This window comes from Bison bison, unplaced genomic scaffold (genome assembly GCF_000754665.1).
Source record: "Bison bison bison isolate TAMUID 2011002044 unplaced genomic scaffold, Bison_UMD1.0 scf7180017864472, whole genome shotgun sequence".
NCBI classification, from domain to species: domain Eukaryota; kingdom Metazoa; phylum Chordata; class Mammalia; order Artiodactyla; family Bovidae; genus Bison; species Bison bison.
The window spans coordinates 3331924-3337297 of NW_011495033.1; the positions used below are offsets into that span (position 1 = coordinate 3331924).

The 5374-nt window shown below is 40.0% G+C and overlaps 1 protein-coding gene across 1 annotated transcript in view; it reads right to left on the reverse strand.

The window, feature by feature from the left end:
• The window catches only part of TAOK1 (TAO kinase 1), a 110116-nt gene extending 104743 nt beyond the window's left edge, over positions 1-5373 (reverse strand). Inside the window, exon 1 of the mRNA XM_010861382.1 lies at positions 5302-5373. The gene's annotated coding sequence lies outside the window, so the exon portion shown is untranslated. The remainder of the gene's footprint in view (positions 1-5301) is intronic.
• Between the last annotated feature and the right edge of the window lies 1 nt (position 5374).

A 5374-nucleotide genomic window follows, 5' to 3' on the forward strand; every position in this document is an offset into this window, starting at 1 on the left:
CTTAGACAGCATATTGAAAAGCAGAGACATTACTTTGCCAACAAAGGTCCGTCTAGTCAAGGCTATGGTTTTTCCAGTGGTCATGTATGGATGTGAGAGTTGGACTGTGAAGAAAGCTGAGTGCTGAAGAATTGATGCTTTTGAACTGTGGTGTTGGAGAAGACTCTTGAGAGTCCCTTGGTCTGCAAGGAGATCCAACCAGTCCATTCTGAAGATCAGCCCTGGGATTTCTTTGGAAGGAATGATGCTAAAGCTGAAACTCCAGTACTTTGGCCACCTCATGCAAAGAGTTGACTCATTGGAAAAGACCCTGATGCTGGGAGGGATTGGGGGCAGGAGGAGAAGGGGACGACAGAGAATGAGATGGTTGGATGGCATCACTGACTCGATGGACGTGAGTCTGAGTGAACTCCGGGAGTTGGTGATGGACAGGGAGGCCTGGAGTGCTGCGATTCATGGGGTCGCAAAGAGTCAGACACAACTGAGCAACAGAACTGAACTGAAGCGCCAGTTTATTATTGGTGACTACAGATCCAAATATTGTGCTCCATACCATTATCTGTTGATGCTTTTCTCAGAGGAGAAGGCAATGGCGACCCACTCCAGTACTCTTGCCTGGAAAATCCCATGGATGGAGGAGCCTGGTAGGCTGCAGTCCATGGGGTCGCGAAGAGTCAGACACGACTGAGCGACTTCACTTTCATTTTTCAATTTCATGCATTGGAGAAGGAAATGGCAACCCGCTCCAGTGTTCTTGCTTGGAGAATCCTAGGGACAGGGGAGCCTGGTGGGCTGCCGTCTATGGGGTTGCACAGAGTCAGACATGACTGAAGCTACTTAGCAGCAGCAGCAGCAGCTTTTCTCAGAAACTGAACTTTGCATGTGTGCTCCTTAAATGAAGTAATTCATTTATTTCTGAATCTGCACAACACTATCATATTGAATAACTTTATCAAAAGGAAAAATCATCCCCTTCTTAACTTTAAAGATAAGTTGCTGCTAATTCGCTTCAGTTGTGTCCAACTCTGTACGACCCCATAGATGGCAGCCCATCAGGCTCCGCCGTCCCTGGGATTCTCCAGGCAAGAACACTGGAGTGGGTTGCCATTTCCTTCTCCAATCCATGAAAGTGAAAAGTGAAAGTGAAGTCGCTCAGTCGTGTCCGACTCTTAGCGACCCCATGGACTACAGCCTACCAGGCTCCTCCATCTATGGGATTTTCCAGGCAAGAGTACTGGAGTGGGTCGCCATTGCCTTCTCCAAAGATAAGTTAGGGTACATTAAATGTAGTTATGTTTACATAACAATTCCAGTGTCATTGATATTTTTAACAGGCTATATATTTATTATATAAAGTATTTAGTAACCTGTACTTTCATTAACTCTATTTACATGCCAAGTACTTTATATTGTGAAAAGCCTTTCCACCTTTTATGGGCCACTCAATTCTGTCACTAGGTAAGAGGATGCAGCCTTAAACTCTATTTCAGAACAAAAAGTCTTCTAGCACAAACAAGAGACTGATATAGAAATAATTGTTACCAAATGTTGACAGAACATCCCAATTGAAACTGTTTCTAGTCCCTCCAAACAATTTTTAAATTCATGTGGATTTTTTAAGAAGGTATGAGACACTTTAATGATACTAAATATTAATTTTTATCATTAAAAATTAAAAATTTTAATCCAATATAATGGATTTGTGTTTTTTACACTTACATTGATTTATTTTTTAGTTCTACCAGTTTATTGCTACCAAGCCATCTCCCTCCACCCTCATGCATGCATGCTCAGTCATCTAACCCCATGGGCTGCAGCCTGCCAGGCTCCTCTGTCCATGGACTTTTCCAGGCAAGAATACTGGAGTGGGTTGCCATTTCTTTCTCCTACACTCACATTTTAAAATTTGAAACCCTGAACAATAAAAAAAATAATCCAGCCATGAACAAGTACAGAAACCTAAAGGTGGATGAACATACATTGGCACTCTGATACAACAATCTCACTTTTATTTTTGACTACAGAATTGAAACTTTAGAAGAGATTCATTCATATATAATCCAGAACTGAACAGCAGCCCTTAACTAATACATATAAAAAAGCTCCTAATTTCTAAAAAGTTAATAGTATGAGTGCAATTGTTACAACAGATTACTGATAACCAAAAAGATATACACAGGAGAGAGAAAATGCTTTTAATATTTGAAGTGGTCAAAGAAAAACAGAATTTATTTCCAGGTAATCTGAATAACAGATCAATCTCAAATGTAAATTCAATGCCAAGAATTGGCCCTCTAGATAACTTCTGGATTTACTAAGTATTCATATCCACTGCGTGCATGCTAAGTCATTTCAGTCATGTCAGATTCTCTGTGACCCTATGGACCGTCACCCACCAGACTCCTCTGTCCACGGAATTCTCCTGGCAAAAATACTAGAATGGGATGCTGTGCCCTCCTCCAGCTCCATATTTACAAGTACTAGAAAATTCTTAAATTACACTTTTTATGGTTAAGAGTATTTGGTTCTTCTAGTATTTTGCAAATAATTAGTTTCTTTCATACTAGTGGGATGGCATCATAACATGGGATCAAGTATCATACCTATACTTTGATATGCAGAAAGCATGGTGTATACTAACATGGTCAATTAACTGCATATCTACTGTTCTCCCAATATATATATTACAGAAAATACAGTAACTACTTTCTATTTAGTTCACTCATACTTTTGGTCCTGTATATTGTTATGTTTCTTTAAAACCTTTCAGAGTTTAAATGTTTGAGAAAATATCCTTTAATTTGGAAGGATACTTAGTTACTGTCAAGATAATTCTATATAAAACCTTTTAAAACTAAATTGATTCTAACAAATTCTTCCATCTATAAAGCATGAGAATTATAACAAAATTAGCAAATCAGATACGAGAATGCCAAAAATTAAGTCATTAAAAGGGAATTCAGAGAGTCAGTTGTGAAAGAACAGGAAGTGATGTCCACTGCCATTTTGTAGATGAACTATTTAGAAACACAAGAGGTACCATACTAATCTGCAATCAACCAACTCAGACTAACAGTTCTCAGTATTCTCTTTCTGACAGCAGCATCAGAACTCAGTTGCCATAACCCTCAGTTTTTCCCCCAATAATGAATTTACCTAATTGGTCATGAACATAATTTTACCACTTTTAGCAGAATTCCTACCAACTATTGACAAGGGTCTCTTTATAATTTTTCTAAAGAGTACTTCTTAGTTCCAGCATTCTGATGTATAGCAAGTAGTTTACCTATATTCTGTCTACATCCTTAAGTTTTATAACCCTTATTGACAAATCCCCTCTCTCTACATCTTTGAAAGACAAAACAGACACTCTTTAATAAGCAGTATGCTGGGGTTTACACATGCTAATATATATGAATTAATTATCAACAACAAGCCATAATACAGAGAATTAAACTTTACGTCACAGTTTGCCATACAGGGAAAAACTGCCCACCACAACATGCAGCATTGTGCCATGAAATAAAGATTCAAATGAGAAGTGCTGTTTAAATTTAAATGAATTCAGATAAAAAATCAGGAGAATAAAGAAAGCAAGTAGATTTGCCAAGTAAAAATAATAAAAACTGACTTAACATACCATTAACGTGTCCTCCTATATTAAAATCATGAAATAAGACAGAAACTAAATTAATGCTTAACACTACTACTGCCTCTAACATCTTTAAATCCTTGTCTTAAAATGGGTTTCAAAATGCAACAAACACCAAAAGAGCTCTGATGAACAATGTAAAATGTAGATGGCAGGGAAGTATTTAAAAACAAGTCAGCCACTAAGTAAAGCTTAAACAACAAATACAACTTGCTAGTAAAATGTCAAGACATGATTTCTGTATTTAGTCATCTTCATCACTCTGTGTAACAGTTATTTAATTATATGAATATTCAAGTATGGAACGTTTTGAACTCACTCCATCAGTAAAGAGAAAAGTATCAACTATAGACTTCAAGACTACTCTTTGGTCACAAGAAGAACTTGGCAACATACTTCTAGAATGTAATTTTTTTTTAATTTATTTCTATTCTACTAAACAAAACCAATAAGTACTACCGCAAACCAGATAAGATGATTTGTCTTAAACAAATATGACATGAAGCAAAAGTGGAAAATGACTTTTTGACTACAGAATATTCTATTACAGCATAATCAGGCAAATTAACGTTTATTTTTCCCTTACACTAAGAAACAAAGCATTTGCAATAGAAAGGTGTGTGGCCTAATCATTTTGGGAAAATTCCATTTCGATGTATACAAAATAGTATTAACCCTAAAAATTCACAGCTCAGGGAGAAGCAATGTCCATCAGACATCCTGTCTGTACAGAATAATCTTGAATAATTCTTCAAGTAAAAGTCATAGGAAGAGGGGAAAAAAAAAGTGGGAAATCAGAGAAAACAAAATTATTTTACTTGAATCTTAACGAAAACCCAATATGCTCACACAAAGTCAATCTAGTGTTCAAATGAGAGAGCAAGAGAGACCATCAAAACTGTTCCTAACATGGCAGGGTCCCTCTTGAGTGGCCATATCCCCGCAATAACAACAGGAACAGATATACTTCCCACGGACAGATCTCAAGAGGAAGAGTATTAAACCGGTACTGTTATCGATTTAAAACCAAAGGAAAAGGGGTAACCTTTCTAAGGGAATCGCCATTACTTCCCTCTCCCGCTCCCCCTCCCTTCAGTGTATACACGGGCCTGTGTATGAAGAAACTACCTTGGACTTCTGCAGCACTGCAGCAGACTAAAGGATGGGGAAGGGTAGGGGGAAAGAAACGCTTCCATCACCCCTACAGAAGTGGGGTACAGACTTCCTGGGGAGCGGGAGGAATCTACCCAGTAGACTACCCAGAGCAGTCTCCCTTCTCAAGAATACAGAGACACTACAAAGGAGAAGAGGGAGGAGCAGAGGGATCAGAAGGGAAGGGGACCTCGCGCCTTTAAGTCGGGGTGCACATCAACCCTGTCTCCCTAGGAGGGCCACACCTTCCTCGAGACATCCCCTTCCACCACCCCTTCCGGTGACCCTCAGGAAAGAGGAATGCAATTGCTCTTGCCCCTCAAAACAGGAGGGCGCCTAGCTCACCAGCTTCCTCACCCCACCCACAGAATCACAGACCCTCCTTGTCTCCCTCCCCCACCCCACCCCCACATCCCAGCTTCCGCGCAGCGGCCAGAGTGGGCCGAATTGCCCCGCCCCCTCCATGTCTCCCTTTCCCAAAGCAGAGGTGCCCTTCCCCTTTCGCCGACAGGTCTGGGGCGGAGTAGGCAGGCGCAGCCCCCTGCAGCGCCGAGGGAGCCGCTATGCTGG